The sequence below is a fragment of the Delphinus delphis genome, chromosome 15 (genome assembly GCF_949987515.2).
Source record: "Delphinus delphis chromosome 15, mDelDel1.2, whole genome shotgun sequence".
NCBI classification, from domain to species: Eukaryota; Metazoa; Chordata; class Mammalia; order Artiodactyla; family Delphinidae; genus Delphinus; species Delphinus delphis.
This window is the reverse complement of record NC_082697.1, coordinates 68,496,757-68,524,357: the sequence shown is the minus strand read 5'-3', so window position 1 is coordinate 68,524,357 and position 27,601 is coordinate 68,496,757. Positions and strand designations below refer to the sequence as shown.

At 40.0% G+C, this 27,601-nt stretch overlaps 1 long non-coding RNA gene and 1 pseudogene across 2 annotated transcripts in view; one reads left to right on the top strand and one right to left on the bottom strand.

Annotated features, from left to right (window-relative positions):
- The window catches only part of LOC132438088 (uncharacterized), a 33,459-nt gene extending 7,719 nt beyond the window's left edge, over positions 1–25,740 (bottom strand). Inside the window, exons 1-2 of one of the 2 annotated variants that reach the window (XR_009522152.1) lie at positions 25,677–25,740; positions 1,938–2,090 (exon numbers count right to left, since the gene is read on the bottom strand). This is a non-coding gene — a long non-coding RNA (uncharacterized lncRNA). Of the gene's footprint in view, positions 1–1,937; positions 2,091–6,713; positions 6,811–22,158; positions 22,237–25,676 lie in introns of those variants that run through there. The other variant, XR_009522151.1, reaches the window with a different exon arrangement.
- Positions 3,643–4,621, top strand: LOC132438807 (5'-AMP-activated protein kinase subunit gamma-1 pseudogene; annotated as a pseudogene).
- Positions 25,741–27,601: the final 1,861 nt, after the last annotated feature.

Sequence of the window (27,601 nt, the reverse complement as noted above, 5' to 3'; positions counted from 1 at the left end):
TGGTTAAGAATCCGCCTGCCAATGCAGGGGACATGGGTTCGAGCCCTGGTCCAGGAAGATCCCACATGCTGCAGCAACTAAGCTCATGTGCCACAACTACTGAGCCTGCTCTCTAGAGACCACGAGCCACAACTACTGAGCCTGCGTGCCACAACTACTGAGCCTGCACTCTAAAGCCCACGAGCCACAACCACTGAAGCCCGTGCATCTAGAGCCTGTGCTCCGCAACAAGAGAAACCACTGCAAAGAGAAGCCCACGCACTGCAACGAACAGTAGCCCCTGCTCGCCACAACTAGAGAAAGCTCACGTGCAGCAACGAAGACCCAATGCAGCCAAAAATAAATAAATAAATAAATAAATTTAAAAAAAGAGAAAGTAGAAGGTGGTGGTTTAGAGCAGTGGTCTCTAAACTCTTTTGAACACTCACTTCAGCAGTAGACATGTGAACCTTCACCCCCGCAAATGTGTGTATTTATTTATAGTTTATGTATGTGTACTACTGAATTAACATTCAGTATGGAAAAACATTCAAAAAACATACAAAACATTCATGAAATGGAAACGAAAAGGAATGAGGTAAGGAATAAATAAAAATAGAAGTTCCACTATTTTCCTTCCTTACCCAGTGGATCATCTTGTGTACCTGCTGGGATACAATCACACTTCCAGCAGAAGACTCACTGGACAAATACCAACTGGCCCTGGTGGATCCAGATGCTGGGCTCACCCTAGTGGTCCCCAGCACCTGGTTGGCCCCTGTGGACCCAGGATCCAGGTCCAACCATGCAGACTCTGGTCCCAGACCCATCACTGCAGACCCAAGCACCAGGCCTGCCTGGTGAACCCGGGCTCCAGGTCCACCCCCAAGGACTCAGGCACCAGGTCTTCCTACCTGCTGACCCAGGCACCAGGCCTGCCCACTTATGGATATCACCTAGAATCTCTGGATGGGCTGACAGGTGAAGGGCTTTGCCTACTGAAGCCAGTCTATAAAGCTATTCTTCAAGGTGTAGACACCAACACAAGGCCACAAGGATCATGAATAATGAAGAAAACATGACACCACCAAAAGAAACTAATAAAACTTCAATGACTGACCCTAAAGAAATGGAGATCTATGAACTGTCTGACAAAGAATTCAGAATAATCCTCTTAAAGAAATTCAATGAACTACTACAAGAAAACGCAGATAAATAAATGAAATTAGGAAAACAATGCATGAACAAAATGAGAGGTTCAACAAAGAAACAGAAACTATGTATTAAAAAAAAGTAGAAATTCTAGAGTTGAAGAACACAATAATTGAACTGAAGAATTCAATAGAGAGCTTTGGCAGATTTGACCAAGCAGAAAAAAGAATTAGTGAGCTAGACGGCAGATCATTTGAAATCATCCAGTCAGAGAAGTCAAAGAAAAAAGAATGAAAGAGTCAAGAAAGCCTATGTGAATCATGATATACCATTAAAAGAAACAGTTATGCATTATTGGAGTCCCAGAAGAAGAGGGGGAAAGGGGGGAAAGAAAGCTTATTTAAAGAAACAGTGGCTGAGAACTTCCCAAACCTAGGGAGAGATTTGGACATCCAAGTTCCTGAAGCTAATAGGTGACTGTAAAATTTCAACACCCAAATCATGTTTTCCAAGACAACGTAGAATAAAATTGTCTAAAATCAAAGAAAATGAGATAATTTTTAAAGCAGCAAGAGAAAAAAAAATCTCACCTATATGGGAACCCCCATAAGGCTATTAATGAATTTCTCAGCAGAAACCCTGTAGGGCAGAAGAGAGTGGGATAATATATTCAAATTACTAAAAGAAAAAAAAAAAACTGTCAAGAATACTTTACCTAGCAAAGTTGTCTTTGAGAAATGGAGAGAGAAAGATTTTCCCAAAGAAACAGAAGCTGAGGGAGTTCATCATGACTAAACCTGTCTTACAAGAATCGCTGGGGCTTCCCTGGTGGCGCAGTGGTTGAGAGTCCGCCTGCCGATGCAGGGGACACGGGTTCGTGCTCCGGTCCGGGAAGATCCCACATGCCGCGGAGCGGCTGGGCCCGTGAGCCATGGCCGCTGAGCCTGCGCGTCCGGAGGCTGTGCTCCGCAACGGAAGAGGCCACAGCAGTGAGAGGCACGCGTACGGCAAAAAAAAAAAAAAAAAAAAAAAGAATCGCTGAAACGAGTTCTTCAAGCAGAAATGAAATAACATGAAAATATAAAAGATACTGGCAAACGTAAGTATATAGTCAAATTCAGAATACTCTAATACTGTTATATGGTAGTGTGTTAATCAATTAACTCTAGTATAAAGGTTTAAAGGACAAAAGTATTAAAAATAACAATAGCTACAATAATTTGTTAGTGAATATACAATATAAAAGAGGTACATTGTGACATCAAAAACATAAAATATAGGGTGGGAATAAAAGAATAGAGCTTTTGTATGCAGTCAAAGTTAAGTTATCAACTTCAAATACACTGTTATGTCCAAAAGATGTTTTATTTAATACTCATGATAACTACAGAGCAAAAACCTACAGTAGATACACAAAAGATAAAGAGAAGGGAGTCAAAGCATTTAATTATGGAAAATCACCAGTACAGAAAGAAAGACAGCAAAAGAGAAAGAAAGGAAAAAGGGAACTACATAACAGCTGGAAAACAATTAATGAGATGGCATTAGTAAGTACTTACCTATCAATAGTTACTTTCAATGTAAATGGATTAAATTCTCCAATCAAAAGGCACAAAGTGGCTGAATGGATTAAAAAACAGAAACCAACTTTATGCTGCCTCCAAGAGACTTACTTCAGACTTAAGGACATGAACAGGCTCAAACTGAAGGGGTGGAAAAATATATTCCATGCAAATGGAAACCAAAAGAGAGCAGGAGTGGCTATACCTATATCAGACAAAATAGACTTGAAGTCAAAAGTGTTAACAAGAGACAAAGAAGGTCACTATATAATGATAAAGAGGTTAATTAATAAAGAAAATACAGCAACTGTAAATATATAGACAACCCAAATCAGAGCACCTAAATATATTAAGCAAATACCAGTAGATGTGAAGGGAGAAATAGACAACACTACAATAATAGTAGGAGACCTCAATACCCGACTTTCAATGATGGATAGATTATCCAGACAGAAAATAAATATGAAACGTTGGACTTGAACTACACCTTAGACCAAATAGACCTGACAAACATGTATAGAATATTCTACCCAACAGCAGCAGAATACACGTTCTTCTAAAGCACACATGGAACATTCTCCAGGATAGATCATATGTTAGAGTACAACACAAACCTAGCAAATAGCAACTGTAAGATGACTGAAATCATACCAAGTATATTTTTTGACTGATATGAAACTAGAAATCAGTTACAAGAGGAAAACTGGAAAATTCACAAATGTGTGGAAATTAAACAACACACTCTTGAGCAACCAATAGGTCAAAGAAGAAATCAAAAGAGAAACCAAATAATATCTTGACACAAACGAAAATACAACATACCAAAACTTATGGGATGCAGCAAGACTAGTTCTAAGAGGGAAGTTTAATGCAATAAACATGTCTATTTAAAAAAAAAAAAAAAAAGCAAGGTTCCTAAAGTGAATGAACCCAGCCAGTGCCTCTTGCAATGGAGATGGCCACGTCTTGAGAGTTTCCAACTTTGGAAAAATGAGCGTCCTCAAGAGACCCCAGAATCTAACAACAGCATATACACTTCCTTTATAGAGTCTCTTGCTGCTATGACTTGATTCTCACAAGCTCCAATTTGGTTGTAGTTGCTACTTCCCTGCAGGTGAAGAAAGCTTTCTTTGCTTTGGTGACTAATGGTATACAAGCTGCCCCTTTCTGGGACAGCAAAAAGCAAGGACTTGTGGGCGTGTGGACTACCACTGATTTCATCAATATCCTGCACCGTTACTATAAATCAGCCTTGGTACAGATCTATGAGTTGGAAGAACACAAGACAGAAACTTGGAAGGAGGTGTACATACAGGACTTCTTTAAACCACTTGCCTGCATTTCTCCTAATGCCAGCATGTTTGATGCTGTCTCTTCATTAATTCAAAACAAGATCCACAGGCTGCCAGTTGTTAACCCAGAATCAGGCAACATCTTGTACATCCTCATCCACAAACGCAGTCTCAAGTTCCTCAAATTGTTTATCACTAAGTTCCCAAGCCAGAGTGCACGTCTAAGTCTCTGGAAGAGCTACAAATCAGCTTCTATGCCAACACTGTTATGATCTGCTGTATGTGGCTCTGGGCATCTCTGTACAGCACCAGTTCTCAGCCCTGCCAGTGGTGAATGCGAAAGGTCATGTGGTAAACATCTTTTACAAGTTTGATGCTATCTATCAGGCAGCAGAAAAGACCTACAACAACCTAGGTGTGTCTGTAGCCAAAGCCCTGCGACATCAGTCACATTACTATAAATGTGTCCTCAAGTGCTACCTGCATGAGACGCTGGAGACCATCATCAATAGGCTGGTGGGAGCAGAGGTTCACCAGCTTGCAGTGGTGGATGAGAGTGATGTGGTCAAGGGAATTGTATCATTATCTGACAACCTGTAGGACCTAGTGCTTACAGGCAGAGAGAAGCAGCCCTGAGCTGAGGGAAGAGGGCAGGCAGCACCAGCGGATGTGCCTCACTCACTGCCTGCCTAAAGCTCTGGGAATCACGGATAAAACCTGGTGACTGTTCCGTGCTCAGGAGCCCCCCTACCCTTCTACCTGGGAGCTGGAGAATGCATGGGGAAAGGAAGGAGAATAAATTTTTAGGTGTCCTTAACCTCACAGTACTCAGAAAAACTTTCAGTCTAGCCCATCCTAGCTCCTACCCTCATTCATATCCCCCTTTCTGGGCAAACTATGGGCTCTGTGCCCCCCCCAGAAAATTCTGATCTCTAAGAGATCCCTGGGCTTCATTTAGCCTTAGCCTCTATCTCAGCCTCTGACTCCACTATAAGACAACAGCACCATAGAACTCTTCATAAAGATATTTTCATTCATCCTGTTTCATGTTGGGTGAAAGAGGCTAAATTCATTTTGTGACATTTCTTCCCACAATGGGAGTGGGGTGGATCACTGGGAGGAGGGTTTTGGGGTGTCTATGCTGTATGCATGTGAAGGGAGATGGGAGTTGGTGAAAGAAGAAGGCAGAGTGGTTAGCTGAGGTTATTGCTTTTCATGGTGAACCTAATTAAAATGACAAGAACCCATCCTGAGGGTTGTCTTTTCATCTTGTTTATGTTTTCCTTTGCTGTGCAAAAGCTTTTAAGTTTCATTAGGTCCCATTTGTTTATTTTTGTTTTTATTTCCATTTCCAAAGGAGGTGGGTCAAAAAGGATCTTGCTGTGATTTATGTCATAGAGTGTTCTGCCTATGTTTTCCTCTAAGAGTTTTATAGTGTCTAGCCTTACATTTAGGTCTTTAATCCATTTTGAGTTTATTTTTGTGTATGGTGTTAGGGAGTGTTCTAATTTCATTCTTTTACATGTAGCTGTCCAGTTTTCCCAGCACCACTTATTGAAGAGGCTGTCTTTTCTCCGTTGTATATTCTTGCCTCCTTTATCAAAGATAAGGTGACTATATGTGCATGGGTTTATCTCTGGGCTTTCTATCCTGTTCCATTGATCTATATTTCTCTTTTTGTGCCAGTACCATACTGTCTTGATTACTGTCATACAGAGTGAAGTAAGTCAGAAAGAGAAAAACAAATACTGTACGCTAACACATATATATGGACTCTAAAAAAAAAAAAAGGTTCTGAAGAACCTAGAGGCAGGACAGGAATAAAGACGCAGACGTGGAGAATGGACTTGAGGACATGGGGAGGGGGAAGGGTAAGCTGGGACGATGTGAGAGAGTGGCATGGACATATATACACTACCAAACGTAAAATAGATAGCTAGTGGGAAGCAGCCACATAGCACAGGAGATCAGCTCGGTGCTTTGTGACCACCTAGAGGGGTGGGATAGGGAGGGTGGGAGGGAGACGCAAGAGGGAGGGAATATGGGGATATATGTATACCTACCGCTGATTCACTTTGTTATAAAGCAGAAACTAACACACCATTGTAAAGCAATTATACTCCAATAAAGATGTTAAAAAAATAAAATTAATTAAATTAAATTTTAATAAATGACAAGAACCACCCCCCCAAAAAAAAAGAAAGATTACAAAACTTTATACCTTAAGGAACGAGAAAAAGAAGAACAAACTAAGCCCAAAATTAGCAGAAGGAAGGAAATAACAAAGATTGGAGCAGAAATAAATGAAATGAAGACCAGAAAAACAATAGAAAAGATAACACAATTAAGAGCTGGGTTTCTTTTAAAGATAAACAAAATTGACCAACCTTTAGCTAGACTAATTAAGAAAAAAAGAGAGGACCCAAATAATTGACATTAGAAATGAAAGAAGAGACATTACAGCTGATACCACAGTAATACAAAGGATCATAAGAGACTACTATGAGCAATTATATGCCAACAAATTGGATAATCTAGAAAAAATGGATAAATTCCTAGAAACATTCAAACTAACAAGACTGAATCATGAAGAAATAGAAAATATGAACAGACCAATAACAAGTAAGGAGATTGTATCAGTAATCAAAAACCTCCCAACACAGAAAATTCCAGGACCAGATGGTTTCCCTGATGAATTCTAACAAACATTTAAAGAATTAACACCAACCTTTCTCAAACTCTTCCAAAAAATTGAAGAGGACAGAACACTCTTAAGTTCATTTCACAAGCTAGCATGACCATGATGCCAAAGCCAGATAAGGATGCTACAAGAAAAGAAAACCAAAGGTCAGTTTCACAGATTAATATAGATACAAATATTCTCAACAAAATACTCACAAACTGAATTCAGCAGCACATTAAAAGGATCATACAACATGATCAAGTGGGATTTATGTCTGGGATGCAAGGATGGTTCAACATATGCAAATCAATAAATGTGATACACCACATTAATAGAATGAAAGATAAAAATCATATGATCATCTCAATAGATGCAGACAAATACTTGACAAAATTCAACATGCTTTCATGATAAAAAATCTCAACAAATTGGGTATAGAAGGAATGTACCTCAACATAATAAAGGCCATACATGACAAACCCACAGCTAACATCATCCTCAACAGTAAAAGGTTGAAAGCTTTCCCAATAAAATTAAGAACAAAACAAGGGTGTCCCCTCTCAACATTTTTATTCAACAGAGTCCTAGAAGTCCTAGACAGAACAGTTAGGCAAGAAAAAGAAATAAAAAGCATACAAATCAGAAAGGAAGAAATAAAAGTGTCTTTGTTTGCAGATGATATAATCTTTTATACAGAAAATCCTAAAGACTCCACCAAAAAAAAAAAGTTAGAACTAATAAATGAATTCAGTAAAGTTGAAGATACAAAATCAACCTACAAAAATCAGTTGTACTTCTATGCAACAACAATTAACTATCCGAAGAAGAAGTAAAGAAAACAATCCCATTTACAGTAGCATTACAAATAATAAAATACTTAGGGATAAATTTAACCAAGGAAGTGAAAGGTCTGTACACTGCAAATTATAAAGCATTGATGAAAGAAACTGAGGAAGACACAAATAATGGAAAGATATCCTGTGTTTGTGGATCAAAAGAGTTAATATTGTTAAAAGTTCATTCTACCCAAAGGCATTTCTAGATTCAATGCAATCCCTATCAAAATCCCAATGCATTTTCCACAAAAATAGAAAAAGCAATCCTAAAATGTGTATGGAATCACAAAGACCCTGAAGAGGCAAAGCAATTCTGAGAAGGAAGAACAAAGCTGGAGGCATTACACTTACTGATTTATTACAAAGCTATAGTAATAAAACAGTTTGGTACTGGCATAATAACAGACACATAGATCAATGAAAAAGAACCAAGAGCCTAGAAATAAACCCATGCATATACAGTCAACTAATATTTTACGAGAGAGCCAAGAATACTCAATAGGGAAAGGACAGTCTCTTCAATAAATGGTGCTGGGAATACTGGATATTCACATGCAAAATAATAAAATTAGATTCCTATTTTATACAACCCACAAAAATTATCTGGAAATGGATTAAAGATTTAAATAGAAGATCCAAAACTTTAAAACTACAAGAAGAAAGCACAGGGAAAAATCTCCTCGACGTTGGTCTTAGCAACAATTTTTAGTATATGACAACAAAAGCATAGGCAACAAGAGCAAAAATCAACAGGGGGGACTAGATCAAACTGAAAATTTCTGCGCAGCAAAAGCAAAAATCAGCAAAATGAAAAGGCAACCTCCAGAATGGGGGGAAATATTTGCTAACTATCTTTTAAAATTTTTTTATTTTACGTTAGCATACAGTTAACAATGTTTTGTTAATTTCAGGTGCATAGTAGATTGATTCAGTTATACATATACGTGTACCTATTCTTTTTCAAATTCTTTTCCCAATTATGCTAACCATCTATCTGATCAGGGATTAATATCTAAACTATATAAGGAAATTGTATAACTCAATATCAAAATAACAAATAACCTGATTTAAAAATGGGCTAAGGACTTAAATAGACATTTTTCCAAAGAAGGCACACAAATGACCAACAGGTACATAAAAAGATGCTCAACATCACTAATCATCAGGGGAATGCAAATAAAAACTACAATGAGATATCACCTCACACCTGTTAGAATGGCTATTAACAAAAAGACAAGAGACAACAAGTGTTGGTATGGCTGTGGAGAAAAGGAAACCCTGGGGCACTGTTGGTGGGAATGTAAACTGGTGGAGCCACTATGGAAAACAGTATGGAGATTCCTCAAAAAATTAAAAATAGAACTACCATATCATCCAGCAATCCCACGTCTGAATATATATCTAATAGAAATGAAATCACTGTCTCAAAGAGTTATCTGCACCCTCATGTTCATTGCAGCATTATTCACAATAGCCAAGACATGGAAACAACTTAAGTGTCCATCAGTGTATGAAAGGAAAAAGAAAATGTGATACACACACACACACACACACACACATACACATACATACACACTGGAATATTATTCAGCCATAAAACGGAAGGAAATCCTGCCTTTTGTAACACATGGATGGACCCTAAGGGCATTATACTAAGTGAAATAAGTCAGACAGAGAAAGACAAATACTACATGTTCTCACTTATATGTGGAATCTAAAAAATTCAAACTCATAAAAATAGTAGAATGATGGGGACTTCCCTGGTGGCTCAGTGGTTAAGAATCTGCCTGCCAATGCAGGGGACATGGGTTCGATCCCTGGTCCGCGAAGATCCCACATGCCACAGAGCAACTAAGCCTGTGCACCACAACTACTGAAGCCTGTGCGCCTAGAGCCCATACTTCACAACAAGAGAAGCCACTGCAATGAGGAGCCCGCGCACCACAACGAAGAGTAGCCCCCACTCGCCGCAACTAGAAAAAGCCTGCGTGCAGCAACAAAGACCAACGCGGCCAAAAATAAATAAATAAATATTTTTTAAAAAAAATAGTAGAATGATGGTTGACAGGGGCTGGGGCATGCGGGGAATGGGGGAGATGTTGGTTAAAGGGTGCAAACTTCCAGCTCTAAGATGCATAAGTTTTGGTAACTAGACTTAACAATACTATATTATATTCTTGAAAGTTGTTAAGAGAGTAGATCTTAAATGTTATCACTACACACACAAAAAGGTAATTACATGGAAGAATGAAGGTGTTAACTAAGCATATTGTAGTAATCATTTCACAGTATATATATGTGTGTGTATCAAATCATCACATTGTATACCTTAAACAAATGTATATATATGTCAATAAAGCTGGAAAAAAAGGTAGAATTCAACAATATAATTCACTACACTAAAAGGATAAAGTAGGAAAATCATTTTATCATCTCAGAAGACACAGAAAAAGTATTCGATAAAATTCAAAAACAATTCATATTTAAAAACTCCAAGCAAAGAAAAATAGGAATTTTCTTAATGTGATAAGAGATAAAATTCTAAAAAACCCCATTCAACCAAAAAAAAAAAAAATCAGTTACTTAATTGTGTAATGTTGAATGCTTTCCCTTTGAGATCAGAATGAGACAAGGATAATTACTTTCACTATTTCTATTATATTGTATTAGAAGGCTTAGCTGGTACAACGAGGCAATGACAACAAAAATTAAAAGGTGTAAGGATAGGAAAGGAAAAAAATTAACTTGCAGAAAATAGTTTGGCATTTTCTTGTAAAACTGAACTTATGCATACTCTATGATCCAGCACTTTCACTCCTAGGTATATAGCTTAGAGAAATTCTTGTACAAGTCCATAAGACATGTACAAGACCAAATGCCCATCAAGAGTAGAATGGATGAATAAATTGTAGTACATTCACTTGGTGGATTACTATACATCCGTGAAAATGAATGAACATACACAAACACAGATGAATCTCAAAAATAAAATATTGAGTAAAATAAATGTCATAGAAGAATATCTATGATCTGATTACATTTATCTACAACTCAAAAAGTTGGAAAAACTAATATATCGGTTAGGGATGCACACATATGTAATAAATCTAGCAGAAAAATTACTATTATAAAAGTCAAGATAGAGGTTACCTCTAGGGCAGATGAAGAGAGATGTTATTGGAGGGCTTCTAAGGCACTAGGTAGGTGTTACAAGGACATTTTTATTCTTCAGGCTGTATGTATATATGTATGTATTTATACATACATGTTTCATGTGTGATACATTTCACCATAGAAGTTTTTTTGAAAGCAATTCTTTTTAGGTCTAATTACCTAGAGGTATTTAGAGGAACATATTCAACGATACCTTGAGCAAACAATCAGTAAAGTCTAGACTTTGGGAAAATCTAGAGGAGAAATCATCTTGTTTCTTTAATACAAAATTTCAAGGAAAAAAAAAAGAGATGAACAGGAACCTATAAATTACAAAAGATGTGAGAGACATATTAACCAATTGCCAGGTACAGACCTTGTTCGGATGCTAATTCAAACAAACAAATTACTACAAATATGACAACTGCAGATATGTGAACACTATCTGGATATCTGATGATAATAAGAATTTATTCTTGATTTTATTGGGAAGCAGTGATGACACAGTGGTTATGTTTTAAAAGGGGGCCCTTGTCTTTTAAGGGACAATCATTCCCTCGAAATCCCCCTCAACGCCCTCGCCCTTTTCTCTCCTGTGGAATTTGTTCAGCAAAACTTCAACCCGACTTGCACTCCAATATTTACAGATGAAATTTTATCATGCCTAAGATTTGATTCAAAATAATCCTGTTTGGTGGCGGCAGTGGGTGGGGTGGAGGGATGGTATAGAGAAAACAAGATTGGTCATGAGTTGAAAATTATTGAAACTAATGTTGGTATACTGGTTTTCACTATATTTATATATACATTTGAGACATTGCATAATAAAAATTAAAATAAAATAAAAACCAGGACAAAATTTTAAAGAAGAACTTCTGCTAAATCAAGATCTGTTTTGAAAGGGAAAATAAATATAGAAGTGAGTGTGACATTTTGGGGTTCATTACCTTCTCACTCTGCCCAGAATAGCACCATTTATTTTGTTTATCTTATTTTGGCTGTAACGCGCAGCTTGTGGGATTTTAGTTCCCCGACCAGGGATTGAACCCAGGCCCTCAGCAGTGAGAGTATGCAGTCCTAATCACTGGACCACCAGGAAATTCTCAGCACCATTTGTTTTTCACAAGACAATCTAGATCATTGCTTCTAAATCTTCAGTGTACATACAAGTCACCTGAGGATTGTTAACATGCAGATTTGGATTCAGAATATCTAGGTTGGGGCCTGATATTCCACATTTCTAACAAGCTCCCATGTGATGCTGATGCTGGACTACCTCCAAGAATGCAGTCTTTCACCTCATCATAACCTCTATTCTGTTGAGCTTACCACTCACTCATCCTCCATCATTCCTTCCTGGTTCCATTCCCATTCTGGTCCAGCTTGGATTCTCTGGCTCACCTGGACAATCATTCCCTTAAAACCCCCTTCAACATCCTCGCCCTTTTCTCCCCTGTGGAACTTGTTCAGCAAAACTTCCATCCGACTTGCACTCCACCATCTCCAGGTTCTTGAACCCAAGCACTTAAATGTTACTGGAGAAAATGAGACAATTTTAAATACATGCTCTCTGTTCTCAGTAGGCACTCTGCTTTGCCCAGCAACCCTACTTCTCTCTTCAAGATGCTTATTTCCAAAATGACCATTTTATATCTTTACCTCCTCCCTCTTCTCATCTCCTTTCTCTCTACTAATCCCCTTTCACTGGGAAAATAAAAGTTGGCAGATAGGAAACTCTTCATCCTCTCAATATCAAAATCTAGAAGCCTTCATGTATCTGCTCCATCTTCTTTCTCATTATTCCTTCCTTTAAAAAAATAAAAATCTATCAGCACCTATTCATTCACATACACTTTGGATCCCATTCCCCTCTCTCCCTTTCAACTGGACCACTCCAACAGTTTACATAATCTACAGGTTCCTGTTTCTGGTTTTTTAAAGCAAACATAAAATCAAGATAGATTCCCAACCCTGACCCATATCTAAATGGTGCTTGATTTCTGTGCTCCCTTTCACAGTTTATTTACTTTTATTCACTCCTTAACACACTCCAATCTGGTTTCCATTATCACCAATCCACCAAAATTGCTCGTGTCAAAGTCTTCAGCTATCTCCATGTTACCAACTTGAATAGACAATTTTCTGTCCTCAATTTACTCAATGTCTCAGCAACTTTTGACCCAGTTAATAGAATGCGAGATTTTTTCCTGCCTGCTCCCTTTCCCCCACCAAAATATTCTGATCCTCTCCTAATCTTTCCACCTTAGGAAATGATATTACCAAGTTTAAGTCCCTTTTCTTAAACTCCTATCAAATCCATCAGCAAGGCTTGTTCTTTCTACCTCCTGAATATTTTTCTAATCTGTCTACTTCCATGCCATTTTCACTGCAATTACATTAAACTAATGTCTCCTATTTCCCAAAACAAGCCACCTGCTTCCTTGCCTCAGGGCCTTTGCACACACTGTTGTCTTGCCGAGAACACTGAAACATACTCCAAGTTCCATATGGCCCAAATGTCATTCTAGGGTAACAATCACAAAGTCTTCTTGGACTCCAAGTCATTCCCAGATAACCCCATGAGGAGACATTTCGACATTTCTACACCGCTTTCTCTACCCTCTCCTGATTCACGTCCAAAAGAGATGCTCAGACCCCTGCTTGTTCTAAGCAGATAATAAAGTCTGATATATGACCTGGTCTAAGCTCATCTCTAATCAGAGCAAAACTGGCTCCAAATTTCCTCTTGGCTTTCAGTTCTTCCCATAGTAGAGGAAGACAGTATCCAGCTTACCATTCTGAATTCATGTAGTAGGCTGGAAGCAAATAGACACAGTATTTTATAACGCCTCTTGTCAAGAGGTATATTTCTTCATCCCTTGGATCTGGGCTTGACCATGTAACCTGTCTGGGCCAATGGAGCATTAGCAAACACAATGCAAGCAGATGTTTGAAAAGTGCTTGTGCATTGGGGCTTACCCTCTCTTGCTGAATTTGGAACTCAGCCATCATACGAAGAGAACTGAGCTAGCTAGCTTGTTAGATATGGAGACACATGGCCTGGTCAGTTTCAGTGGCCTCTGCCGATTAGCAGACATGTGAGTGAGAACATCTAATATCAACCACCGCCAGCCAGCCTGCCAGCTAACTAGCTATATGAGTGAAGCCACGCAAGAACAGAATTCCTGGGCTTCCCTGGTGGCGCAGTGGTTGAGAGTCCGCCTGCCGATGCAGGGGACACGGGTTTGTGCCCCGGTCCGGGAAGATCCCGCATGCCGCTGAGCCTGCGCGTCCGGAGCCTGTGCTCTGCAACAGGAGAGGCCACAACAGTGAGAGGCCCGCGTACCGCAAAAAAAAAAAAAAAGAAAAAGAACAGAATTCCTGTCCAGATGATCCCAGCTGCAGCTGTCAACTTGCTGCATAATGACCTATAAATGATTGTTGTTTTAAGCTGTTAAGTTTTGGGGTGCTTTGTAACACAGCAAAAACTAACAGATACACCTCTGGAAGGAGTCTTTTCATATTGCAAATCCAATTATGCTACTTCCCTACTTAAAATGCTTTAATGGTTGTTCATTGATCCTGGGATGAAACCCAAGTCTTTTTAGCAAGGCCTACTGTGACCCACATTATCTGGACGGCTTCACCTCCTATTGTCCCACTCGTTCTTGCTGCTCTTGAAGTGGACCCAGTTCTCTCCCACACTGAGGCCCTTACACATGCCATTCCCTCTACCTGGGATGCTCTTTCTGGCTCTTCACCTGGTCGACTCCTGCTCCTCTTTCAAGTCATAGCTTAAATATTATTGTACATCAGCAGAGAGGACTTCTTGGACCAACTCTTCCCCTTCGCCCCCCAACGGAAGTATGTCTCCAGTTATATATTCTCATGCTACCCTATTATTTTTCTTCTTAGCAAATACCCTAATTTGAAACGATATATTGTCTTGTGTGATGGTATGTTTATTAGCTGCCTTTTCCACTGGATTGCAAGCTTCACGAGAACAGGATGTCTCTGTTTGTTCACAAATGTAGCCCCAAACCTTGCATACCACCTGTCACATAGAGATGTGGATAGATATTTTTTGAGGCAGTTTATCATAGTGGTTAACAGTGCAGGCTCTGGAGAAAAGCTGCCTGGGCTCACATCCTAGCTCCATCACTTATGAACTGAGTGACATAACTAACTCCTTTGTGCCTCAGTTTTCCCATCTCTAGAATGGGGATACAAATAGCACCTCCTCATTGAATTGTTAGATGGATTATGCTCAGTAATTTTTAATTATTTCTTGCTGAACAGGTGTCAGCATACCTGGAGAACAGTGAACCAGGAGCTTCTGACACTGCCAACATCTCCTTCCTATGAGGCTACAGACACTGCCATGATTAAATTTGCTTTTGCCTTCCCTGTGGCTAGTTTCTCAGCTAATGCTCTGCTCGTTCCACCAAGGTGCAGCCTCAAACTGTAAGCCATCTCTGTGGGGTGCCTTGTGACAACTGAGTGAGCCCCTATGCATTGAGCACTGGATTTTGACTCCTGCTTTAAGACCCGACTTCTTGCACATAGAGTCAGACATCTGGGGTCAGAGGACGTGGTCTCCTAACCACTGTAACTGCCCCTCCTGTCTCTTGATGATCCCCTGGCTGAGCAGGGACCTGGAGCCACAAACATCCACTCAAGAAACAGTTCTGATGGGAAATACATCAATCACCCTTAACACACACGCACACGCACACACATACATGACAGGAACTGGTCCCTCTGCATTGTCTTAGTAAGAAAATCATCTCCAGAGGGGCCGTTAGTAGACTTCCAACCACCAAGTCCTCAGAAGCTGGGCCTTCAGGTTCTGGACAGAAAGAACATAAAATCTAGGTACCCCCCCCAAAAAATAATGTTTCAAGGCGAGGGGAGAGGAACTCCTAAGACAAGGCGTGGGAGAGAGAAAAACAGAAGGTGGGGGTGAATGAAAAGAGAAAATAAGAGGGGGTGGAGAGGGAGGAGGTGACAAGTAAGAGAGGTTGAGAAGAGAGAGGCTCAGAGGAGCAAGCTGAGATAGGAGAGGGATGTCGGAAGAGGAGGCCGGGAAGGCAGGGAGAAGAGAGATGGAGTGCACATGCCGCCCCGGCACAGCCGCGCAGCGCTGGTCCCAGGAAGCCTGCGTCTGGCGGGGCCAGAGCCGGCAGGCACGTTCCTTCCAACGCGCCCAACCAGGGTGCCTGTGCATGCTAATGAGGCAGTCTAGGACGGCTTCACACACAATTGCTCCAAGTGCTCAGGAACTTACCAGGCTTCAGAATGATGGGGCACAGCTCCCGGGGTGGGGTGGGGGGGACCCCCTGCAGAGGGGCCTGGCCTCCAGGTACCCGGCGCTCACGGGTTAGTGGCTGCAAGACGACGGGTTTTCCATTCAGTCAGGCACCAACCCAAAGGGAGGGAGAGCCAGACCAAAAGGCAAAGGAGAGGAGGGGAACCTGCTTGTGTTTTTGGATTTAAATTGTTTTTGAGCCCACGTAGCCCTGGGAGTCACATGCTGCCTGCAACATCACCGGAGTCATCACGTGATACAGGTCCCCCATCATGTGACGAGACAAATCTGCCTAACTTCAGACCCCCGCCCCCACCTCCAGCTCTCAGACTGGCAGATAAAGTGCTTCTGGAGGAGCCTCCCCTTCCCCCAGAAGTCAGTGATAGAGGGAGGGATGCAGGTGGAGAACCTCAGAGCCCACGCGACGCTCGGGTCTTGATGAATAGTAATATGCCTTTCGCCCTCCTCCTAAGCTACTGCGACTTGGAGCAGTGCCAACCTCATTTGCATTCCAGCCTTTGTGAATAACTCAAGTGTCGCCACCGTTGCTCCAGCAATTGCAGAGCGTTTGAGCTCACACCATCCTGCCTTGTCCTGGAAAGCCCAGCTCGCCGGCCTCCCCTCCCCACAGCTTCCATGCCTCCTCACAGAGCAGTGGGAGTGGGGCGGAGCTGGGAGACGGTGGGGCTGCAGGAGAAGGGGAGCCGCTCCAGCTGAACCTTCTAGTCCTTTTTTTTAGTCCTTTTTTTTTTTCTAGCTGCAGTAGGAGTCAGGTGGGGCCCGTCTGGCTCTGATTAGGCTGTCTCCTCTTAGTGATTGTAGCTCGGCTCTGCAGCGCTCTCTCTCTCTCTCTCTCTGTGCCCACAAGCATTCCGTCATTTCCCTCCTTAATCGGGATTCAGTTAAGTAGATCTGGTTTAAAAATCCGTTAGGCTTGTTTCCTCCCATTGCAGTAACCTCCTTGTCTCACTTGTTCCTTCACTCAAACAATCTTTTATTAAAGAAACTCATTTCTGTCGAGTACCTACTGCGTTGTGGATCTTGTGCTAGGCATTGAGAAAGGAGAAAGGAAGGGAAGAGATGTTAGATGCGTAAAACAAGATCTCCATCCTGGAGGCGCACGTTTGTTAGGGGCAACAGAAACATCAACAGACGTAGTAGATGTAAATTTCAGAGTCACACAAACTCAGGCATGCAAAAATGTGAATCCTCTATTCGTCTACACCCCAACCTCACCTCTCCCTCCAGCCCCACACACCCCCCGGCCTCCATTCTGCCCCATATAGGAGATTTAATCTAATCACTTCCGAATAAACTTGTCTGGGTGATTTTTCTCTGCTTTGGATTTAAAGTCAAATTAAATTTCTGTTCTCTTGTCACTCTGCATACTAGGGTTGATACTAAACTCTGACTCGCTCAAATAAAGAAACAGGTAAACTATATGGACCACTTTCCTTGGAAGGAGATAGTATGACCGTTACTTTACAATCTGGAGGCCTGTTTGAGCAAAGGAAGATTACATTTTAAGAACAGATGGGCAGCAGTGTAAAATGCCTATGAGAGAAAAGATCCTGTTCTGAATCAGAAGTTTTGTTCTATTCCATCCTATATAATAAGAGAAGAAAGGGTGTCTGTGGTAGGCACAAGTGGCTGAGTTTACATGATGTGATAAATTAAGTTTCCTGTGTGGGGCAGAGTGAGGGCTGAGTGTAGAAATTAGGCTTAGGAGTAGACAATTAGAGCACTAATGTTTTTGCACTCCTGAGTTTGTGTGACCATGAAATTTGGGTTTGCTGTGTCCGAGTTTCTTCTCCCTTCCACTGACAACAGGCACCTCAAGGACAGAGATCTTGTCTTATGTGTCTCTACAACTCTTATTCTTTGTCAACAAAACCCCATTATGATGCCAACAGCAATGTTTCCAGCCCCGGGGATGACTCCATTCTCCTTTGTCAGTGATTGCTCCAAGGATGGACATGTGACAGTTCTTGCCATAGGGGCAAAAGGGTCAACTTCTTGGAGCTTCTGGAAAGATTTTCCTACTTGATAAGAGACAGAGTCATGAGGAAAAAGTTCTCTTCTTGCTTGCCACCTTTTGTTACTTGGATGTGGTCATGGGAGGCAGCCATCATGTGACGATGAGGTTAAAAAAAAATCATTGTCATAATACTAAGGATGGCGAAGAGGAAGGACAGAAAAAACACAGGTCTTTAATGAAACTGAGTTGCCAAACTGACCCTGGGTCCACCTATCTTAGAAAAATTAAGCATCTTTATGGTTTAAGACACTTTTATCCAGGAATCTTGTCACTTGTGTTTGGAACATATCCTAACTGACATAGCATCCACTGAACTTGGCAGCTGCCTCCTGGTTATCAATGGCCTTGGAAGAATAGCACTGGTGACGTTGTGGAGGTGGAAGTCTGATGATAGTGAGTCAAGAAGTAAATTGGAAAATTCTCTTCCTGACAATACAGAGGACCAAATAAGCATAGAAAAAAATCTGGATAAAATGTAACACATTTCTTTTAAGTGCATAGTTGAGTACTCTGAGAGAGAAGAAGAAAAAGAAAAGCAGAGAGCTAAGCTCATGAGGTAACACTGTGTCAGCCTTGGGGAGTTGGTGCTTAATGGGGACATGGCAGCCTTAGAGGATTGGGTTGTAACCTCGAGCAGTGTAGAAGACAAAGTCTGGGGAATTGGAACTGAAATTTCGACAACAACTTAGGACCCTCAAAGTGCTGTATTCTCACTGAAAATGTGCAACAGAAAAAGGTCTGCATTTAAGTCCAAGAAAACATGGAAGCTTGTGTGATTTGACCTGAATTCTGGGTCAAGGGAAAAATGACTCCTCTGATAATTAATAACCAAGGCCTGGCTCATGTACTTTGATGTTTGAATATACACTACTTTTTATGACCCAGGAATACCCAAAATAAAAAATAACACATAAAGAGAGGAGCCTTGGAGAGGCAAACATAAAACTGACCCAGAGGCAAGTTCCCTAAACCCAGGCTCCACAGAATTCCCACGGATTAATTTCCCACAGCAGATGAGTTCATAATCCAGAATGATAAAACACCAGTTATAACATATAAAGCACTAGTAGACAGAACAGTATTAGATCCCTCTAAATTTCATACAATAAAACAGTTAGATGTAGACTATTTAAAAAACTTTATGCTTAACTTTTGTTTTTTTTTTTGCGGTACGCGGGCCTCTCACTGTTGTGGCCTCTCCCGTTGCAGAGCACAGGCTCCGGACGCGCAGGCTCAGCGGCCATGGCTCATGGGCCCAGCCGCTCTGCGGCATGTGGGATCTTCCTGGACCGGGGCACGAACCCGTGTCCCCTGCATCGGCAGGCGGACTCTCAACCGCTGCGCCACCAGGGAAGCCCTATGCTTAACTTTTTAAGAAGAGATATTGCCTCTTGATTTCAAATAAGATGGAATAACAGGATTTGGATGTACCCTTCTGTGTGAAACAACTTAAAAGATAAAATATATAAAACAACAGTTTTCAAGACATGGAACATTAGATAACAAAGGACAAAGGAAACAAATGAGATGAGCCTTATTATTGCCCCATATTACTTGTCTAGAAAGAGTCTTCAGGCTGCAGTGAGAGAGGTGGGACTCAGACTGAGGCTGGCAGTCTCCCTGAGTTGAGGAGACAGAGCTGAGAGGCCAGGGAGGCCAAGGCAGTTAAAGTTTGCAAGGCAGGGTACTGGAGAGGAGATAGCCTCATGGAGAATGAACCTCCAGAGATCCGCAGGGGTGCCCTTCAAGTCTCTAGCTGAGTACAGATCATCACACACATGTGATAAAACTACCCAAGACAACTGAAAGAACCACCCAAAAGGATTAGAGGGACCAATTCCTGGGGCACACACAGGGCCAGAAATAATTCCTGTTCACCACCCTAGTATGGAAAAATTTGTAATTTACAGGGTATTGGGTAGAGTACTAAGAAGTGTCTTGCCTCAGTGGTGGGAGCAAATTATCTCCAGACTAAACACAACTCTAGTTCAGCCAAACAAACTTTAAAGCGAGCCTTGAAAGAATCAGTATATTTCCGAGTAACTTAACTCTACCCCATATCAAAGTTAACAATATTTAAAGAAATACAAAAACATCCAGCACATGTCAAAATAAAGTTCACAATTCTACCATCCAATCTTGAATATTATCAAACACGCAAAGAAACAGAAATATATAACAGAATGGAAAAAAAATCAATCAAAACTGACCTAGAAATGATACAAAATGGAATTAGTATGTAAGAAAATTCAAGCAGTTATAATAATTATGTTCCATATGTATAAAAGGCTAGAGGAAAGATGAAATATGTTGGGTAGAAGCATGAAGATATCAAAGTCAAGCTTCTAGATATGAAAACTATAATGACTGAGAGGAAAATTATAATACATAAGATTAAAAGCAGATTATACTTGTAAAATAGAATATTAGTGAACCTAAAGACATAACAATAGAAATAATCCAAAGTGAAGCACATAGAGAAAAAAAAGATTGAAAGAAATGAGCAGACTATTGTGACTTTTAGAAAAACTTCAAGTGGCCTAGTATACATGTACTTGGAGACCCTGAAAGGAGGGGGATAGAAAAAATATTTTAAGAAATCATGGCTGAAATATTTCTAAATGGATGAAAACTATAAACACAGAGATCCAAAAAGCTAAACAAACACCAAACACAAGAAACATAAAGAAAACAACACCAAAGAATATCATAATCAAATTTTTAAAAACCAATGATAGGGAGAAAATATTAATAGCTGTCAGGGGTCACTTCACATCTGCTAGGATTGCTATAATAAAAGAAGATGTTTTGTGGATGATATGATACTATACATAGAAAATCCTAAAGATGCCACCAGAAAATTACTAGAGCTCATCAGTGAATTCAGTAAAGTTGCAGGATACAAAATTAATATACAGAAATCTGTTGCATTTCTATACACTAACAACAAAATATCAGAAAAAGAAATTAAGGAAATAATCCCATTTACCATAGCATCAAAAGGAATAAAATACCTAGGAATAAACCTACCTAAGGAGGCAAAAGACCTGTACTCTGAAAACTATAAGACACTGATGAAAGAAACTGAAGACAACACAAAGAGTTGGAAAGATATACCATGCTCTTGGATTGGAAGAATCAATATTGTTAAAATGACTATACTACCCAAGGCAATCTACAAATTGAATGCAGTCCCTATCAAATTACCAATGACATGTTTCACAAAAGTAGAACAAATAATTTAAAAATTTGTATGGAAATACAAAACACCCCAAATAGCCAAAACGATCTTGACAAAGGAGAATGGAGCTGGAGGAATCACACTCTGTGACTTCAGACTACGCTACAAAGTTACAGTAATAAAAACAGTATGGTACTGGCACAAAATCAGATATATAGATCAATGGAACAGGATAGAGAGCCTAGAAATAAACACATGCACTTATGGTCAATTAATTTATGACAAAGGAGGAAAGAATATAAAATGGAGAAAAGACAGTTTTGGGTTTTTTTTCTTATAATAATGGTACTTTGTTTTTGTTTTGTTTATATTTATTTTTTTATCTGGCTGCACCAGGTCTTACTTGTGGCATGCGGGATCTTTAGTTACAGCATGTGAACTCTTAGTTTCAGCATGTGGGATCTAGTTCCTGGGCCCCCTGCATTGGGAGCATGGAGTCTTAACCACTGGACCACCAGGGAAGTCCCAACAGTCTCTTCAATAAGTGGTGCTGGGAAAACTGGACAGCTACATGTAAAAGAATGAAATTAGAACATTCTCTACCACCATATACAAAAAATAAAACTCAAAATGGATTACAGACCTAAATGTTAGATCAGATAGTATAGAACTCCTAGAGGAAAACAAGCAGAACACTCTTTGACATAAATTGCAGCAATACCTTTTTGCATCCATCTCCTAGAGTAATGGAAATAAAGGCAAAAATAAACAAATGGGACTTAATTAAACTTAAAAGCTTTTGCACGGCAAAGGAAACTATAAACAAAATGAAAAGACAACCTACGGAATGGAAGAAAATATTTGCAAACAATACAACTGACAAGGGATTAATTTCCAAATATACAAACAGCTGATTCAGCTCAGTATCAAAAAGAACAAACAACCCAATCAAAAAATGGGCAGATGGGACTTACCTGGAGGTCCAGTGGTTAAGACTCGACGCTTCCACTGCAGTGGGCAAGGGTTCAATCCCTAAGATCCTGCACGCTGCATTGCATGGCCAAAAAAAAAAAAAAAAAAAAATTGGGCAGAATACCTAAATAGACATTTCTCTAGAGAAGACATACAGATGGCCAACAGGCACATGAAAAGATGCTCAACATCGCTAATTATTAGAGAAAGGCAAATCAAAACTACAATGAGGTAACACCTCACAATGGTCAGACTGGCCATCATCAAAAAGTCTACAAATAAAAAATGCTGGAGAGGGTGTGGAGAAAAGGGAACCCTGGTACACTGTTGGCGGGAATGTAAATTGCTGCAGTCACTATGGAGAATAGTGTAGAGGTTCCTTAAAAAATTAAAAATAGAGCTAACATATGTTCCAACAATCCCATTCTTGGGCATATATCCAGAGAAAACTCCAATTCAAAATGATACATCAACCCCAATTTTCATAGCAGCACTGTTTACAATAGCCAAGACATGGATGCAACCTAAATGTCCATCAACAGAGGAATGGATAAAGAAGATGTAGTATATATATACAATGGAACATTAGTCAGCCATAAAAAGAATAAAATAATGCCATTTGCAGCAACATGGATGGACCTAGAGATTATTATACTAAGTGAAGTAAGTCAAAGACAAATATCACATGATATCACACATATGAGGCAAATGAACTTATTTACAAAACAGAAATAGACTCAGACATAGAAAACAAACTTATGGTTACCCAAGGGGAAAGGCATGTGAAGGATAAATTAGGAGTTTGGGATTAATAGATACACACTACTATATATAAAATAGATAAACAACAAGGACCTACTGTATAGTACAGGGAACTATATTCAGTATCTTGTAATAACCTATAATGGAAAAGAATCTGAAAAAGAATAAATATCTATCTATCTATCTCTCCATTTATGTATAGCTGAATCACTTTGCTATACACCTGAAACTAATACAACATTGTAGATCAACTATACTTCAATAATTAAAAAAAAAAGATAATATCATCTGTGTAGGCCAAGATGTGGAGAAATTGGAACCCGCATACACTGCACTTTTGAGAATGTAAAATGTAAAAAACAACCACTTTGGAAAATAGTCTTGTATTTCCTCAAACATTTAAGAATACCATTTGATCCAACAATTCTAATCCTAAGTATATAACCAAGAGAAATTAAAACATATGTTCACACAAAAACTGGTATATGCGTGTTCATAGTAGCATTAATCACAATAGCCAAAAGGTAGAAACAACCCAAATATCTATCAATGATGAATGGATAAGCACAATGGAATATCATTTGGCCATAGAAATAAATTAAATACTGATACATGCTACAACATGGATGAACCTTGAAGACATTATGCTAAGTGAAAGAAGCCAGTCACCAAAAGAACCACATATTATGATTCTCTTTATATGAAATATCCAGTATAGACATATCTGTAGAGACAGAAAAGAGATTAGGGCTGAAGGAGATGAGGATATTGGAAAGTAATAGCTAAAGGGTACAGGGTTTCTTTTTGAGGTGATGAAAATGTTCTAAAATTGATTGTGGTAATTGCTGCCAACTCTGTGAATATACTAAAAAACCACTGAATTGTATACTTTAAATGTGTGAATCATACAGGATGTGAATTATATTTTGATAAAATTGTTACAAATAATTAAAAAGCAATGAAATGGAGGAAAAGACATTTTACATATAGAGGAAACAGATAAGAATGAGACCAAAATTTTGGTTGGAAAAATGCAAGTGAGAAGACAGTAACATCTTTAAAGTACTGAAAGGAAAAAAATCAACTTAGAATTTTATACCTCCCAAAAAACGTGTCAAAAATGAAATCATATTAAATACATTTTAATTCATATAAAAGCTGAAAGAATTCATCACCAGCAGACCCACACTATAGGAATTGTTCAAGGAAATCCTTCAGACAGAGGGAAATAATTCTAGATGGAAATCTGGATCTACATAAAGGAAAGACAAGCACAAGATATAGTAACTATGCAGGTAAATATAAAGACTGTGCCTTATTATTTAAATCTCTTTGAAAATAATGTTTAAAGCAAAAGTAATAACAACATACCATGGGTATACAAAATAAATAGAAGTAAAATGGATGGTGAAAATAGCATAAAGATCAGGAGGGGGAGATGGAAATATACTGTTGTAAGATTCTTATACTAACTATATGTGAAGTGAAATATCACTTGAAAGTAGAATGTGATAAGTTAAAGACGCATACTGTAAACCCAAGGCAACCCCTAAAATAACATAATTAAGAGTCATAGCTAATAAGCTAAGAGGAGCACAACTGCATATAGATATGGATAAATCACTAAGGAGAAACAGATAATTCCGCAATTATAGGCAGATATTTCAACATCTCTCTTTTAATAATTCATAGAAAAACTAGACAGGAAATAAGTAAGGGTATAAAAGACCCAATATTTTAACCAACTTGACCTAATTGACATTTATAGAACATCCCACATAACAGCAGCAGAGTACACATTCTTTTCCAGTGTACATAAAACATTTATCAGGATAAACCATGGTCTCTGTCATAAAACAGTTCTCAAGAAAATGGATTAAAATTATATGAAGTACCTTCTATGACCAAAATGGAATTAAATTGGAAATCAATAATAGAAATAAATCTGAAAAAGCCCCCAACAGTTGGAAACTAAAAAACACACTTCTAGGGGCAGAGTCAAGCTGGTGGACTAGGAGGATGAGGAATTCGTGTCTCTGCACAACTAGGGCACCTACCAGGCACCGGTGGGGGACCATGGACACCTAAGGGGGTGGGAGAAACCCCCAGAAACTGGGTAGGATGTGGGGTGTAGTGAGAGGAGAGGAGAAGTGGAGGCTGGACTGGACCAGCGCCCCTGAGGGGCGGCTGTGGGGGGAAAGGGATCTGAGGCCCGGAGGGGAAAAGTGGGGGGGACCTTTGGGAGGGCAGAGGACCAAAAGGGAGAATGGCCAGCGTTTAGCCTGTCCACTTGGGCCCCCGGAAGCCTGCTGAGATCCCGGGCCTGATCCTCTGCACACTAAGGCCCCACCCAGCCACGTGGGTCCTGAGGGAGTGGGAGGGAGGAAAGGGGGAGCAAAAGTAAAGGCCGGACCTCTGGGACCAGCACCCCTGAGGGGTGGCTGGGGGAGGGGAGGAGTTCCTACACCTGGTTGGACCCACCCACAGTTAGGGGTCCAGAGGCGACGGAGGAGACTCTGGAGGGGGATGGGGTGGAGGAACGGAAGGGACCACAGCCAGCATTTTCCCTGTCCACTTGGGCACCGGGGAGCCTGTTGGGCTAATCCTCTGCCCTTAGAGTCTCCCTCCTGCTGTGCAGAGCCCAAGCTCCGCCCCTACACCCCCACCCAGAGCCCTACCTCTACAGGTGGCACTCTGAGACCCCCTCCAACTGCCCTGGGCCTAAACTGCACCCACACACCCTCACCCAGGGACTTACCTCCAAACTCCGGAACTCCACACTTTGGAGGCCCCCCTCTGGGCGTGCCTCCTCTCCACTTCTGCGCAGGTGCTAAGCCTAGGCCCCACTCCATGCTTAAACTGCACTCCCCAGCCTAGGCCCCGCCCCACCCTAAACCCCACCCCTGCCTAAGTTCCACACCCCCGTCTAGGCTCTGCCCCACCTAGTCAAGGCCTTTTCGGGCCTTTTTTTTTTCTTTTTTCTTCTTTTAGGTTGGGCCTCTGTATTACCTTGCTGTTGTTGATTCGCTTATATTTTTATTTTTTCTAATCTTTTATTTTTCTAATTTTATTTTATGCTTTATACTTTGTTATTGTTCTGCTCCTTTGGGCTTGTTCCTTTTTTTTTTCCTTTCTTCTGCTGTGGTTTTCTTTTACCTTGTTGCAGTTGTTTCAATTATACTTTTATTTTTCCTAATATATTTCTTATCTTTCTAGTTTTATTTTATTTTTTATTCTTTGTTATTGTACTGCTTCTTTTTTTCTTTTCTTTTGCCTCACCACACAGCTTGCAGGATCTTGATTCCCAGGCTGGGGGTCAGGCTTGAGCTCCTGCGGTGGGAGCGCCAAGTCTAAACCACTGGACTACCAGAGAACCTCAAATCCCAGGGAATATTAATTGGAGTGAGGCCTCCCAGAGGTCCTCATCTTGGCACCAAGAGCTGGCTCCACCCAACTGCCTGCAAATTCGAGTGCTGGATGCCTCAGGCCAAACAACCAGTAAGACAGGAATTCAGTCTCACCCATCAAAAAAATAAAAAATGGAACGACAAAAAGTACATTACAGACGAAGGAGCAAGGTAAAACCCCACAAGAACAAATAAGTGAAGATGAAATAGGCAACCTACCTGAAAAAGAATTCAGAGTAATGATAGTAAAGGTGATCCAAAATCTCAGAAACAGAATGGAGAAAATACAAGAAATGTTTAACAAGGACCTAGAAGAACTAAAGAGCAAACAAACAGTGATGAACAACACAATAACAGAAATTAAAAATACTCTAGAAGGAATAACTAGCAGAATAACTGAGGCAGAAGAATGGATAAGTGAGCTGGAAGATAGAATGGTGGAAATAACTGCCACAGAGCAGAATAAAGAAAAAAGAATGAAAAGAATTGAGGACAGTCTCAGGGACCTCGAGGACAATATTAAAGACACCAACATTCAAATTACAGGGGTCCCAGAAGAAGAAGAGAAAGAGAAAGGGTCTGAGAAAATATTTGAGGAGATTATAGTTGAAAACTTCCCTAACATGGGAAAGGAAATAACCACTCAAGTTCAGGAAGTGCAGAGAGTCCCATACAGGATAAACCCTAGGAGAAACACACCAAAACACATATTAATCAAACTAACAAAAATTAAATTCAAAGAAAAAATATTAAAAGCAGCAAGGGAAAAGCAAAAAATAACATACAAGGGAATTCCCATAAGGTTATCAGCTGATTTCTCAGCAGAAACTCTACAGGTCAGATGGGAGTGGCAGGATATATTTAAAGTGATGAAAGGGAAAAACCTACAACCAAGATTACTCTACCCAGCAAGGACCTCATTCAGATTCAACAGACAAATCAAAAGCTCTTTACAGACAAGCAAAAGCTACGAGAATTCAGCACCACCAAACCAGCTTTACAACAAATGCTAAAGGAAATTCTCTAAGCAGCAAACACAAGAGAAAAAAAAAAAGACCCATAAAAACAAACTCAAATCAATTAAGAAAATGGTAATAGGAATATACATGTCGATAATCACCTTGAATATAAATGGTTTAAATGCTCCAACCAAAAGACACAGGCTTGCTGAATGGATACATAAACAAGACCCTTATATATGCTGTCTACAAGAAACCCACTTCAGACCTAGGGACACAAACAGACTGAAAGTGAGGGGATGGAAGAAGATATTCCA